The sequence below is a fragment of the Engystomops pustulosus genome, chromosome 1 (assembly GCF_040894005.1).
Source record: "Engystomops pustulosus chromosome 1, aEngPut4.maternal, whole genome shotgun sequence".
Classification (NCBI taxonomy): Eukaryota; Metazoa; Chordata; class Amphibia; order Anura; family Leptodactylidae; genus Engystomops; species Engystomops pustulosus.
Genome location: NC_092411.1, coordinates 192,417,793 through 192,431,981, shown reverse-complemented (window position 1 = coordinate 192,431,981; position 14,189 = coordinate 192,417,793). Strand labels below are relative to the sequence as shown.

The 14,189-nt window shown below is 34.6% G+C and overlaps 19 non-coding genes across 19 annotated transcripts; all 19 read right to left on the bottom strand.

Annotated features, from left to right (window-relative positions):
• Positions 1-280: 280 nt before the first annotated feature.
• Positions 281-353, bottom strand: TRNAK-UUU (transfer RNA lysine (anticodon UUU)). The gene has a single exon. It is a non-coding gene; the product is annotated as a tRNA-Lys (tRNA).
• A 441-nt stretch (positions 354-794) lies between these two features.
• Positions 795-867, bottom strand: TRNAK-UUU (transfer RNA lysine (anticodon UUU)). Its single transcript has one exon. It is a non-coding gene; the product is annotated as a tRNA-Lys (tRNA).
• Positions 868-1,308: 441 nt separating this feature from the next.
• TRNAK-UUU (transfer RNA lysine (anticodon UUU)) lies at positions 1,309-1,381 on the bottom strand. Its single transcript has one exon. It is a non-coding gene; the product is annotated as a tRNA-Lys (tRNA).
• A 441-nt stretch (positions 1,382-1,822) lies between these two features.
• TRNAK-UUU (transfer RNA lysine (anticodon UUU)) lies at positions 1,823-1,895 on the bottom strand. Its single transcript has one exon. It is a non-coding gene; the product is annotated as a tRNA-Lys (tRNA).
• A 441-nt stretch (positions 1,896-2,336) lies between these two features.
• On the bottom strand, positions 2,337-2,409 carry TRNAK-UUU (transfer RNA lysine (anticodon UUU)). Its single transcript has one exon. It is a non-coding gene; the product is annotated as a tRNA-Lys (tRNA).
• A 441-nt stretch (positions 2,410-2,850) lies between these two features.
• On the bottom strand, positions 2,851-2,923 carry TRNAK-UUU (transfer RNA lysine (anticodon UUU)). Its single transcript has one exon. It is a non-coding gene; the product is annotated as a tRNA-Lys (tRNA).
• A 441-nt stretch (positions 2,924-3,364) lies between these two features.
• On the bottom strand, positions 3,365-3,437 carry TRNAK-UUU (transfer RNA lysine (anticodon UUU)). The gene has a single exon. It is a non-coding gene; the product is annotated as a tRNA-Lys (tRNA).
• A 441-nt stretch (positions 3,438-3,878) lies between these two features.
• Positions 3,879-3,951, bottom strand: TRNAK-UUU (transfer RNA lysine (anticodon UUU)). Its single transcript has one exon. It is a non-coding gene; the product is annotated as a tRNA-Lys (tRNA).
• A 441-nt stretch (positions 3,952-4,392) lies between these two features.
• Positions 4,393-4,465, bottom strand: TRNAK-UUU (transfer RNA lysine (anticodon UUU)). Its single transcript has one exon. It is a non-coding gene; the product is annotated as a tRNA-Lys (tRNA).
• Positions 4,466-4,906: 441 nt separating this feature from the next.
• On the bottom strand, positions 4,907-4,979 carry TRNAK-UUU (transfer RNA lysine (anticodon UUU)). Its single transcript has one exon. It is a non-coding gene; the product is annotated as a tRNA-Lys (tRNA).
• Positions 4,980-6,448: 1,469 nt separating this feature from the next.
• TRNAK-UUU (transfer RNA lysine (anticodon UUU)) lies at positions 6,449-6,521 on the bottom strand. Its single transcript has one exon. It is a non-coding gene; the product is annotated as a tRNA-Lys (tRNA).
• A 955-nt stretch (positions 6,522-7,476) lies between these two features.
• On the bottom strand, positions 7,477-7,549 carry TRNAK-UUU (transfer RNA lysine (anticodon UUU)). Its single transcript has one exon. It is a non-coding gene; the product is annotated as a tRNA-Lys (tRNA).
• Positions 7,550-8,504: 955 nt separating this feature from the next.
• On the bottom strand, positions 8,505-8,577 carry TRNAK-UUU (transfer RNA lysine (anticodon UUU)). The gene has a single exon. It is a non-coding gene; the product is annotated as a tRNA-Lys (tRNA).
• A 955-nt stretch (positions 8,578-9,532) lies between these two features.
• TRNAK-UUU (transfer RNA lysine (anticodon UUU)) lies at positions 9,533-9,605 on the bottom strand. The gene has a single exon. It is a non-coding gene; the product is annotated as a tRNA-Lys (tRNA).
• Positions 9,606-10,046: 441 nt separating this feature from the next.
• TRNAK-UUU (transfer RNA lysine (anticodon UUU)) lies at positions 10,047-10,119 on the bottom strand. The gene has a single exon. It is a non-coding gene; the product is annotated as a tRNA-Lys (tRNA).
• Positions 10,120-10,560: 441 nt separating this feature from the next.
• On the bottom strand, positions 10,561-10,633 carry TRNAK-UUU (transfer RNA lysine (anticodon UUU)). The gene has a single exon. It is a non-coding gene; the product is annotated as a tRNA-Lys (tRNA).
• Positions 10,634-11,074: 441 nt separating this feature from the next.
• Positions 11,075-11,147, bottom strand: TRNAK-UUU (transfer RNA lysine (anticodon UUU)). Its single transcript has one exon. It is a non-coding gene; the product is annotated as a tRNA-Lys (tRNA).
• Positions 11,148-13,130: 1,983 nt separating this feature from the next.
• On the bottom strand, positions 13,131-13,203 carry TRNAK-UUU (transfer RNA lysine (anticodon UUU)). Its single transcript has one exon. It is a non-coding gene; the product is annotated as a tRNA-Lys (tRNA).
• Positions 13,204-13,644: 441 nt separating this feature from the next.
• On the bottom strand, positions 13,645-13,717 carry TRNAK-UUU (transfer RNA lysine (anticodon UUU)). Its single transcript has one exon. It is a non-coding gene; the product is annotated as a tRNA-Lys (tRNA).
• Between the last annotated feature and the right edge of the window lie 472 nt (positions 13,718-14,189).

Sequence of the window (14,189 nt, the reverse complement as noted above, 5' to 3'; positions counted from 1 at the left end):
ATAATCACTCAATCAAGAAATATATGCTAAACTTCCACACTGTAAATATGGTTTTAAAGAAACATCAAAGATATAAATGTATCTATTCTCAGTGAGTTTACAATGTCCCTAGATCTTTAACATACAGTAGCCAAACTTTCCAAAGGACGTAAATAGAATTTGATGGCATCAAGGTACATATTTGAAAGTATAATGTCATACTTAAAGCTGTCTACTGCTTCCTTTATTGACATGTCAATTTAAGAGGAAACTAAGAAACTGTTTCTTGTAAAAGGACTGCCGCCTGAACAGGGACTTGAACCCTGGACCCTCAGATTAAAAGTCTGATGCTCTACCGACTGAGCTATCCAGGCTCTGAAAAAGCTCTCACTGAGATAGAAAAAAATACTGAGGTTAAATGAAGGAGAATATAAGGTCCTCATAGTCCATTAAGGGCAAAATGAAAAGTTCTTGATTTCATAAATACTTTGGAGTATTACTGTTGAAGTTGTTAGAGATCTTCATGCAAATGGACATAATCACTCAATCAAGAAATATATGCTAAACTTCCACACTGTAAATATGGTTTTAAAGAAACATCAAAGATATAAATGTATCTATTCTCAGTGAGTTTACAATGTCCCTAGATCTTTAACATACAGTAGCCAAACTTTCCAAAGGACGTAAATAGAATTTGATGGCATCAAGATACATATTTAAAAGTATAATGTCATACTTAAAGCTGTCTACTGCTTCCTTTATTAACATGTCAATTTAAGAGGAAACTAAGCAACTGTTTCTTGTAAAAGGACTGCCGCCTGAACAGGGACTTGAACCCTGGACCCTCAGATTAAAAGTCTGATGCTCTACCGACTGAGCTATCCAGGCTCTGAAACTGCTCTCACTGAGATAGAAAAAAATACTGAGGTTAAATGAAGGATAATATAAGGTCCTTATAGTCCATTAACGGCAAAATGAAAAGTTCTTGATTTCATAAATACTTTGGAGTATTACTGTTGAAGTTGTTAGAGATCTTCATGCAAATGGACATAATCACTCAATCAAGAAATATATGCTAAACTTCCACACTGTAAATATGGTTTTAAAGAAACATCATAGATATAAATGTATCTATTCTCAGTGAGTTTACAATGTCCCTAGATCTTTAACATACAGTAGCCAAACTTTCCAAAGGACGTAAATAGAATTTGATGGCATCAAGGTACATATTTGAAAGTATAATGTCATACTTAAAGCTGTCTACTGCTTCCTTTATTGACATGTCAATTTAAGAGGAAACTAAGAAACTGTTTCTTGTAAAAGGACTGCCGCCTGAACAGGGACTTGAACCCTGGACCCTCAGATTAAAAGTCTGATGCTCTACCGACTGAGCTATCCAGGCTCTGAAAAAGCTCTCACTGAGATAGAAAAAAATACCGAGGTTAAATGAAGGAGAATATAAGGTCCTCATAGTCCATTAACGGCAAAATGAAAAGTTCTTGATTTCATAAATACTTTGGAGTATTACTGTTGAAGTTGTTAGAGATCTTCATGCAAATGGACATAATCACTCAATCAAGAAATATATGCTAAACTTCCACACTGTAAATATGGTTTTAAAGAAACATCAAAGATATAAATGTATCTATTCTCAGTGAGTTTACAATGTCCCTAGATCTTTAACATACAGTAGCCAAACTTTCCAAAGGACGTAAATAGAATTTGATGGCATCAAGATACATATTTGAAAGTATAATGTCATACTTAAAGCTGTCTACTGCTTCCTTTATTAACATGTCAATTGAAGAGGAAACTAAGAAACTGTTTCTTGTAAAAGGACTGCCGCCTGAACAGGGACTTGAACCCTGGACCCTCAGATTAAAAGTCTGATGCTCTACCGACTGAGCTATCCAGGCTCTGAAAAAACTCTCACTGAGATAGAAAAAAATACTGAGGTTAAATGAAGGAGAATATAAGGTCCTCATAGTCCATTAACGGCAAAATGAAAAGTTCTTGATTTCATAAATACTTTGGAGTATTACTGTTGAAGTTGTTAGAGATCTTCATGCAAATGGACATAATCACTCAATCAAGAAATATATGCTAAACTTCCACACTGTAAATATGGTTTTAAAGAAACATCAAAGATATAAATGTATCTATTCTCAGTGAGTTTACAATGTCCCTAGATCTTTAACATACAGTAGCCAAACTTTCCAAAGGACGTAAATAGAATTTGATGGCATCAAGGTACATATTTGAAAGTATAATGTCATACTTAAAGCTGTCTACTGCTTCCTTTATTGACATGTCAATTTAAGAGGAAACTAAGAAACTGTTTCTTGTAAAAGGACTGCCGCCTGAACAGGGACTTGAACCCTGGACCCTCAGATTAAAAGTCTGATGCTCTACCGACTGAGCTATCCAGGCTCTGAAAAAGCTCTCACTGAGATAGAAAAAAATACTGAGGTTAAATGAAGGAGAATATAAGGTCCTCATAGTCCATTAACGGCAAAATGAAAAGTTCTTGATTTCATAAATACTTTGGAGTATTACTGTTGAAGTTGTTAGAGATCTTCATGCAAATGGACATAATCACTCAATCAAGAAATATATGCTAAACTTCCACACTGTAAATATGGTTTTAAAGAAACATCAAAGATATAAATGTATCTATTCTCAGTGAGTTTACAATGTCCCTAGATCTTTAACATACAGTAGCCAAACTTTCCAAAGGACGTAAATAGAATTTGATGGCATCAAGGTACATATTTGAAAGTATAATGTCATACTTAAAGCTGTCTACTGCTTCCTTTATTGACATGTCAATTTAAGAGGAAACTAAGAAACTGTTTCTTGTAAAAGGACTGCCGCCTGAACAGGGACTTGAACCCTGGACCCTCAGATTAAAAGTCTGATGCTCTACCGACTGAGCTATCCAGGCTCTGAAAAAGCTCTCACTGAGATAGAAAAAAATACTGAGGTTAAATGAAGGAGAATATAAGGTCCTCATAGTCCATTAAGGGCAAAATGAAAAGTTCTTGATTTCATAAATACTTTGGAGTATTACTGTTGAAGTTGTTAGAGATCTTCATGCAAATGGACATAATCACTCAATCAAGAAATATATGCTAAACTTCCACACTGTAAATATGGTTTTAAAGAAACATCAAAGATATAAATGTATCTATTCTCAGTGAGTTTACAATGTCCCTAGATCTTTAACATACAGTAGCCAAACTTTCCAAAGGACGTAAATAGAATTTGATGGCATCAAGATACATATTTAAAAGTATAATGTCATACTTAAAGCTGTCTACTGCTTCCTTTATTAACATGTCAATTTAAGAGGAAACTAAGCAACTGTTTCTTGTAAAAGGACTGCCGCCTGAACAGGGACTTGAACCCTGGACCCTCAGATTAAAAGTCTGATGCTCTACCGACTGAGCTATCCAGGCTCTGAAACTGCTCTCACTGAGATAGAAAAAAATACTGAGGTTACATGAAGGATAATATAAGGTCCTCATAGTCCATTAACGGCAAAATGAAAAGTTCTTGATTTCATAAATACTTTGGAGTATTACTGTTGAAGTTGTTAGAGATCTTCATGCAAATGGACATAATCACTCAATCAAGAAATATATGCTAAACTTCCACACTGTAAATATGGTTTTAAAGAAACATCATAGATATAAATGTATCTATTCTCAGTGAGTTTACAATGTCCCTAGATCTTTAACATACAGTAGCCAAACTTTCCAAAGGACGTAAATAGAATTTGATGGCATCAAGGTACATATTTGAAAGTATAATGTCATACTTAAAGCTGTCTACTGCTTCCTTTATTGACATGTCAATTTAAGAGGAAACTAAGAAACTGTTTCTTGTAAAAGGACTGCCGCCTGAACAGGGACTTGAACCCTGGACCCTCAGATTAAAAGTCTGATGCTCTACCGACTGAGCTATCCAGGCTCTGAAAAAGCTCTCACTGAGATAGAAAAAAATACCGAGGTTAAATGAAGGAGAATATAAGGTCCTCATAGTCCATTAACGGCAAAATGAAAAGTTCTTGATTTCATAAATACTTTGGAGTATTACTGTTGAAGTTGTTAGAGATCTTCATGCAAATGGACATAATCACTCAATCAAGAAATATATGCTAAACTTCCACACTGTAAATATGGTTTTAAAGAAACATCAAAGATATAAATGTATCTATTCTCAGTGAGTTTACAATGTCCCTAGATCTTTAACATACAGTAGCCAAACTTTCCAAAGGACGTAAATAGAATTTGATGGCATCAAGATACATATTTGAAAGTATAATGTCATACTTAAAGCTGTCTACTGCTTCCTTTATTAACATGTCAATTGAAGAGGAAACTAAGAAACTGTTTCTTGTAAAAGGACTGCCGCCTGAACAGGGACTTGAACCCTGGACCCTCAGATTAAAAGTCTGATGCTCTACCGACTGAGCTATCCAGGCTCTGAAAAAACTCTCACTGAGATAGAAAAAAATACTGAGGTTAAATGAAGGAGAATATAAGGTCCTCATAGTCCATTAACGGCAAAATGAAAAGTTCTTGATTTCATAAATACTTTGGAGTATTACTGTTGAAGTTGTTAGAGATCTTTATGCAAATGGACATAATCACTCAATCAAGAAATATATGCTAAACTTCCACACTGTAAATATGGTTTTAAAGAAACATCAAAGATATAAATGTATCTATTCTCAGTGAGTTTACAATGTCCCTAGATCTTTAACATACAGTAGCCAAACTTTCCAAAGGACGTAAATAGAATTTGATGGCATCAAGGTACATATTTGAAAGTATAATGTCATACTTAAAGCTGTCTACTGCTTCCTTTATTGACATGTCAATTTAAGAGGAAACTAAGAAACTGTTTCTTGTAAAAGGACTGCCGCCTGAACAGGGACTTGAACCCTGGACCCTCAGATTAAAAGTCTGATGCTCTACCGACTGAGCTATCCAGGCTCTGAAACAGCTCTCACTGAGACAGAAAAAAATACTGAGGTTAAATGAAGGAGAATATAAGGTCCTCATAGTCCATTAACGGCAAAATGAAAAGTTCTTGATTTCATAAATACTTTGGAGTATTACTGTTGAAGTTGTTAGAGATCTTCATGCAAATGGACATAATCACTCAATCAAGAAATATATGCTAAACTTCCACACTGTAAATATGGTTTTAAAGAAACATCAAAGATATAAATGTATCTATTCTCAGTGAGTTTACAATGTCCCTAGATCTTTAACATACAGTAGCCAAACTTTCCAAAGGACGTAAATAGAATTTGATGGCATCAAGGTACATATTTGAAAGTATAATGTCATACTTAAAGCTGTCTACTGCTTCCTTTATTAACATGTCAATTTAAGAGGAAACTAAGAAACTGTTTCTTGTAAAAGGACTGCCGCCTGAACAGGGACTTGAACCCTGGACCCTCATATTAAAAGTCTGATGCTCTACCGACTGAGCTATCCAGGCTCTGAAAAAGCTCTCACTGAGATTGAAAAAAATACTGAGGTTAAATGAAGGAGAATATAAGGTCCTCATAGTCCATTAATGGCAAAATGAAAAGTTCTTGATTTCATAAATACTTTGGAGTATTACTGTTGAAGTTGTTAGAGATCTTCATGCAAATGGACATAATCACTCAATCAAGAAATATATGCTAAACTTCCACACTGTAAATATGGTTTTAAAGAAACATCAAAGATATAAATGTATCTATTCTCAGTGAGTTTACAATGTCCCTAGATCTTTAACATACAGTAGCCAAACTTTCCAAAGGACGTAAATAGAATTTGATGGCATCAAGGTACATATTTGAAAGTATAATGTCATACTTAAAGCTGTCTACTGCTTCCTTTATTAACATGTCAATTTAAGAGGAAACTAAGAAACTGTTTCTTGTAAAAGGACTGCCGCCTGAACAGGGACTTGAACCCTGGACCCTCAGATTAAAAGTCTGATGCCCTACCGACTGAGCTATCCAGGCTCTGAAAAAGCTCTCACTGAGATAGAAAAAAATACTGAGGTTAAATGAAGGAGAATATAAGGTCCTCATAGTCCATTAACGGCAAAATGAAAAGTTCTTGATTTCATAAATACTTTGGAGTATTACTGTTGAAGTTGTTAGAGATCTTTATGCAAATGGACATAATCACTCAATCAAGAAATATATGCTAAACTTCCACACTGTAAATATGGTTTTAAAGAAACATCAAAGATATAAATGTATCTATTCTCAGTGAGTTTACAATGTCCCTAGATCTTTAACATACAGTAGCCAAACTTTCCAAAGGACGTAAATAGAATTTGATGGCATCAAGGTACATATTTGAAAGTATAATGTCATACTTAAAGCTGTCTACTGCTTCCTTTATTGACATGTCAATTTAAGAGGAAACTAAGAAACAGTTTCTTGTAAAAGAACTGCTGCCTGAACAGGGACTTGAACCCTGGACCCTCAGATTAAAAGTCTGATGCTCTACCGACTGAGCTATCCAGGCTCTGAAAAAGCTCTCACTGAGATAGAAAAAAATACTGAGGTTAAATGAAGGAGAATATAAGGTCCTCATAGTCCATTAACGGCAAAATGAAAAGTTCTTGATTTCATAAATACTTTGGAGTATTACTGTTGAAGTTGTTAGAGATCTTTATGCAAATGGACATGATCACTCAATCAAGAAATATATGCTAAACTTCCACACTGTAAATATGGTTTTAAAGAAACATCAAAGATATAAATGTATCTATTCTCAGTGAGTTTACAATGTCCCTAGATCTTTAACATACAGTAGCCAAACTTTCCAAAGGACGTAAATAGAATTTGATGGCATCAAGGTACATATTTGAAAGTATAATGTCATACTTAAAGCTGTCTACTGCTTCCTTTATTAACATGTCAATTTAAGAGGAAACTAAGAAACTGTTTCTTGTAAAAGGACTGCCGCCTGTACAGGGACTTGAACCCTGGACCCTCAGATTAAAAGTCTGATGCTCTACCGACTGAGCTATCCAGGCTCTGAAAAAGCTCTCACTGAGATAGAAAAAAATACTGAGGTTAAATGAAGGAGAATATAAGGTCCTCATAGTCCATTAACGGCAAAATGAAAAGTTCTTGATTTCATAAATACTTTGGAGTATTACTGTTGAAGTTGTTAGAGATCTTCATGCAAATGGACATAATCACTCAATCAAGAAATATATGCTAAACTTCCACACTGTAAATATGGTTTTAAAGAAACATCAAAGATATAAATGTATCTATTCTCAGTGAGTTTACAATGTCCCTAGATCTTTAACATACAGTAGCCAAACTTTCCAAAGGACGTAAATAGAATTTGATGGCATCAAGGTACATATTTGAAAGTATAATGTCATACTTAAAGCTGTCTACTGCTTCCTTTATTGACATGTCAATTTAAGAGGAAACTAAGAAACTGTTTCTTGTAAAAGGACTGCCGCCTGAACAGGGACTTGAACCCTGGACCCTCAGATTAAAAGTCTGATGCTCTACCGACTGAGCTATCCAGGCTCTGAAACAGCTTTCACTGAGATAGAAAAAAATACTGAGGTTAAATGAAGGAGAATATAAGGTCCTTATTGTCCATTAACGGCAAAATGAAAAGTTCTTGATTTCATAAATACTTTGGAGTATTACTGTTGAAGTTGTTAGAGATCTTCATGCAAATGGACATAATCACTCAATCAAGAAATATATGCTAAACTTCCACACTGTAAATATGGTTTTAAAGAAACATCAAAGATATAAATGTATCTATTCTCAGAGAGTTTACAATGTCCCTAGATCTTTAACATACAGTAGCCAAACTTTCCAAAGGACGTAAATAGAATTTGATGGCATCAAGGTACATATTTGAAAGTATAATGTCATACTTAAAGCTGTCTACTGCTTCCTTTATTAACATGTCAATTTAAGAGGAAACTAAGAAACTGTTTCTTGTAAAAGGACTGCCGCCTGAACAGGGACTTGAACCCTGGATCCTCAGATTAAAAGTCTGATGCTCTACCGACTGAGCTATCCAGGCTCTGAAAAAGCTCTCACTGAGATAGAAAAAAATACTGAGGTTAAATGAAGGAGAATATAAGGTCCTCATAGTCCATTAACGGCAAAATGAAAAGTTCTTGATTTCATAAATACTTTGGAGTATTACTGTTGAAGTTGTTAGAGATCTTCATGCAAATGGACATAATCACTCAATCAAGAAATATATGCTAAACTTCCACACTGTAAATATGGTTTTAAAGAAACATCAAAGATATAAATGTATCTATTCTCAGTGAGTTTACAATGTCCCTAGATCTTTAACATACAGTAGCCAAACTTTCCAAAGGACGTAAATAGAATTTGATGGCATCAAGGTACATATTTGAAAGTATAATGTCATACTTAAAGCTGTCTACTGCTTCCTTTATTGACATGTCAATTTAAGAGGAAACTAAGAAACTGTTTCTTGTAAAAGGACTGCCGCCTGAACAGGGACTTGAACCCTGGACCCTCAGATTAAAAGTCTGATGCTCTACCGACTGAGCTATCCAGGCTCTGAAACAGCTCTCACTGAGATAGAAAAAAATACTGAGGTTAAATGAAGGAGAATATAAGGTCCTTATAGTCCATTAACGGCAAAATGAAAAGTTCTTGATTTCATAAATACTTTGGAGTATTACTGTTGAAGTTGTTAGAGATCTTCATGCAAATGGACATAATCACTCAATCAAGAAATATATGCTAAACTTCCACACTGTAAATATGGTTTTAAAGAAACATCAAAGATATAAATGTATCTATTCTCAGTGAGTTTACTATGTCCCTAGATCTTTAACATACAGTAGCCAAACTTTCCAAAGGACGTAAATAGAATTTGATGGCATCAAGGTACATATTTGAAAGTATAATGTCATACTTAAAGCTGTCTACTGCTTCCTTTATTTACATGTCAATTTAAGAGGAAACTAAGAAACTGTTTCTTGTAAAAGGACTGCCGCCTGAACAGGGACTTGAACCCTGGACACTCAGATTAAAAGTCTGATGCTCTACCGACTGAGCTATCCAGGCTCTGAAACAGCTCTCACTGAGATAGAAAAAAATACTGAGGTTAAATGAAGGAGAATATAAGGTCCTCATAGTCCATTAACAGCAAAATGAAAAGTTCTTGATTTCATAAATACTTTGGAGTATTACTGTTGAAGTTGTTAGAGATCTTCATGCAAATGGACATAATCACTCAATCAAGAAATATATGCTAAACTTCCACACTGTAAATATGGTTTTAAAGAAACATCAAAGATATAAATGTATCTATTCTCAGTGAGTTTACAATGTCCCTAGATCTTTAACATACAGTAGCCAAACTTTCCAAAGGACGTAAATAGAATTTGATGGCATCAAGGTACATATTTGAAAGTATAATGTCATACTTCAAGCTGTCTACTGCTTCCTTTATTGACTTGTCAATTTAAGAGGAAACTAAGAAACTGTTTCTTGTAAAAGGACTGCCGCCTGAACAGGGACTTGAACCCTGGACCCTCAGATTAAAAGTCTGATGCTCTACCGACTGAGCTATCCAGGCTCTGAAAAAGCTCTCACTGAGATAGAAAAAAATACTGAGGTTAAATGAAGGAGAATATAAGGTCCTCATAGTCCATTAACGGCAAAATGAAAAGTTCTTGATTTCATAAATACTTTGGAGTATTACTGTTGAAGTTGTTAGAGATCTTCATGCAAATGGACATAATCACTCAATCAAGAAATATATGCTAAACTTCCACACTGTAAATATGGTTTTAAAGAAACATCAAAGATATAAATGTATCTATTCTCAGTGAGTTTACAATGTCCCTAGATCTTTAACATACAGTAGCCAAACTTTCCAAAGGACGTAAATAGAATTTGATGGCATCAAGGTACATATTTGAAAGTATAATGTCATACTTAATGCTGCCTACTGCTTCCTTTATTTACATGTCAATTTAAGAGGAAACTAAGAAACTGTTTCTTGTAAAAAGACTGCCGCCTGAACAGGGACTTGAACCCTGGACCCTCAGATTAAAAGTCTGATGCTCTACCGACTGAGCTATCCAGGCTCTGAAAAAACTCTCACTGAGATAGAAAAAAATACTGAGGTTAAATGAAGGAGACTATAAGGTCCTCATAGTCCATTAACCGCAAAATAAAAAGTTCTTGATTTCATAAATACTTTGGAGTATTACTGTTGAAGTTGTTAGAGATCTTCATGCAAATGGACATAATCACTCAATCAAGAAATATATGCTAAACTTCCACACTGTAAATATGGTTTTAAAGAAACATCAAAGATATAAATGTATCTATTCTCAGTGAGTTTACAATGTCCCTAGATCTTTAACATACAGTAGCCAAAATTTCCAAAGGACGTAAATAGAATTTGATGGCATCAAGGTACATATTTGAAAGTATAATGTCATACTTAAAGCTGTCTACTGCTTCCTTTATTGACATGTCAATTTAAGAGGAAACTAAGAAACTGTTTCTTGTAAAAGGACTACCGCCTGAACAGGGACTTGAACCCTGGACCCTCAGATTAAAAGTCTGATGCTCTACCGACTGAGCTATCCAGGCTCTGAAACAGCTCTCACTGAGATAGAAAAAAATACTGAGGTTAAATGAAGGAGAATATAAGGTCCTCATAGTCCATTAACGGCAAAATGAAAAGTTCTTGATTTCATAAATACTTTGGAGTATTACTGTTGAAGTTGTTAGAGATCTTCATGCAAATGGACATAATCACTCAATCAAGAAATATATGCTAAACTTCCACACTGTAAATATGGTTTTAAAGAAACATCAAAGATATAAATGTATCTATTCTCAGTGAGTTTACAATGTCCCTAGATCTTTAACATACAGTAGCCAAACTTTCCAAAGGACGTAAATAGAATTTGATGGCATCAAGGTACATATTTGAAAGTATAATGTCATACTTAAAGCTGTCTACTGCTTCCTTTATTGACATGTCAATTTAAGAGGAAACTAAGAAACTGTTTCTTGTAAAAGGACTGCCGCCTGAACAGGGACTTGAACCCTGGACCCTCAGATTAAAAGTCTGATGCTCTACCGACTGAGCTATCCAGGCTCTGAAACAGCTCTCACTGAGATAGAAAAAAATACTGAGGTTAAATGAAGGAGAATATAAGGTCCTTATAGTCCATTAACGGCAAAATGAAAAGTTCTTGATTTCATAAATACTTTGGAGTATTACTGTTGAAGTTGTTAGAGATCTTCATGCAAATGGACATAATCACTCAATCAAGAAATATATGCTAAACTTCCACACTGTAAATATGGTTTTAAAGAAACATCAAAGATATAAATGTATCTATTCTCAGTGAGTTTACAATGTCCCTAGATCTTTAACATACAGTAGCCAAACTTTCCAAAGGACGTAAATAGAATTTGATGGCATCAAGGTACATATTTGAAAGTATAATGTCATACTTAAAGCTGTCAACTGCTTCCTTTATTAACATGTCAATTTAAGAGGAAACTAAGAAACTGTTTCTTGTAAAAAGACTGTTGCCTGAACAGGGACTTGAACCCTGGACTCTCAGATTAAAAGTCTGATGCTCTACCGACTGAGCTATCCAGGCTCTGAAAAATCTCTCACTGAGATAGAAAAAAATACTGAGGTTAAATGAAGGAGAATATAAGGTCCTCATAGTCCATTAACGGCAAAATGAAAAGTTCTTGATTTCATAAATACTTTGGAGTATTACTGTTGAAGTTGTTAGAGATCTTCATGCAAATGGACATAATCACTCAATTAAGAAATATATGCTAAACTTCCACACTGTAAATATGGTTTTAAAGAAACATCAAAGATATAAATGTATCTATTCTCAGTGAGTTTACAATGTCCCTAGATCTTTAACATACAGTAGCCAAACTTTCCAAAGGACGTAAATAGAATTTGATGGCATCAAGGTACATATTTGAAAGTATAATGTCATACTTAAAGCTGTCTACTGCTTCCTTTATTGACATGTCAATTTAAGAGGAAACTAAGAAACTGTTTCTTGTAAAAGGACTGCCGCCTGAACAAGGACTTGAACCCTGGACCCTCAGATTAAAAGTCTGATGCTCTACCGACTGAGCTATCCAGGCTCTGAAACAGCTCTCACTGAGACAGAAAAAAATACTGAGGTTAAATGAAGGAGAATATAAGGTCCTCATAGTCCATTAACGGCAAAATGAAAAGTTCTTGATTTCATAAATACTTTGGAGTATTACTGTTGAAGTTGTTAGAGATCTTCATGCAAATGGACATAATCACTCAATCAAGAAATATATGCTAAACTTCCACACTGTAAATATGGTTTTAAAGAAACATCAAAGATATAAATGTATCTATTCTCAGTGAGTTTACAATGTCCCTAGATCTTTAACATACAGTAGCCAAACTTTCCAAAGGACGTAAATAGAATTTGATGGCATCAAGGTACATATTTGAAAGTATAATGTCATACTTAAAGCTGTCTACTGCTTCCTTTATTAACATGTCAATTTAAGAGGAAACTAAGAAACTGTTTCTTGTAAAAGGACTGCCGCCTGAACAGGGACTTGAACCCTGGACCCTCAGATTAAAAGTCTGATGCTCTACCGACTGAGCTTTCCAGGCTCTGAAAAAGCTCTCACTGAGATAGAAAAAAATACTGAGGTTAAATGAAGGAGAATATAAGGTCCTCATAGTCCATTAACGGCAAAATGAAAAGTTCTTGATTTCATAAATACTTTGGAGTATTACTGTTGAAGTTGTTAGAGATCTTCATGCAAATGGACATAATCACTCAATCAAGAAATATATGCTAAACTTCCACACTGTAAATATGGTTTTAAAGAAACATCAAAGATATAAATGTATCTATTCTCAGTGAGTTTACAATGTCCCTAGATCTTTAACATACAGTAGCCAAACTTTCCAAAGGACGTAAATAGAATTTGATGGCATCAAGGTACATATTTGAAAGTATAATGTCATACTTAAAGCTGTCTACTGCTTCCTTTATTGACATGTCAATTTAAGAGGAAACTAAGAAACTGTTTCTTGTAAAAGGACTGCCGCCTGAACAGGGACTTGAACCCTGGACCCTCAGATTAAAAGTCTGATGCTCTACCGACTGAGCTATCCAGGCTCTGAAAAAGCTCTCACTGAGATAGAAAAAAATACTGAGGTTAAATGAAGGAGAATATAAGGTCCTCATAGTCCATTAACGGCAAAATGAAAAGTTCTTGATTTCATAAATACTTTGGAGTATTACTGTTGAAGTTGTTAGAGATCTTCATGCAAATGGACATAATCACTCAATTAAGAAATATATGCTAAACTTCCACACTGTAAATATGGTTTTAAAGAAACATCAAAGATATAAATGTATCTATTCTCAGTGAGTTTACAATGTCCCTAGATCTTTAACATACAGTAGCCAAACTTTCCAAAGGACGTAAATAGAATTTGATGGCATCAAGGTACATATTTGAAAGTATAATGTCATACTTAAAGCTGTCTACTGCTTCCTTTATTGACATGTCAATTTAAGAGGAAACTAAGAAACTGTTTCTTGTAAAAGGACTGCCGCCTGAACAGGGACTTGAACCCTGGACCCTCAGATTAAAAGTCTGATGCTCTACCGACTGAGCTATCCAGGCTCTGAAACAGCTCTCACTGAGATAGAAAAAATACTGAGGTTAAATGAAGGAGAATATAAGGTCCTTATAGTCCATTAACGGCAAAATGAAAAGTTCTTGATTTCATAAATACTTTGGAGTATTACTGTTGAAGTTGTTAGAGATCTTCATGCAAATGGACATAATCACTCAATCAAGAAATATATGCTAAACTTCCACACTGTAAATATGGTTTTAAAGAAACATCAAAGATATAAATGTATCTATTCTCAGTGAGTTTACAATGTCCCTAGATCTTTAACATACAGTAGCCAAACTTTCCAAAGGACGTAAATAGAATTTGATGGCATCAAGGTACATATTTGAAAGTATAATGTCATACTTAAAGCTGTCTACTGCTTCCTTTATTGACATGTCAATTTAAGAGGAAACTAAGAAACTGTTTCTTGTAAAAGGACTGCCGCCTGAACAGGGACTTGAACCCTGGACCCTC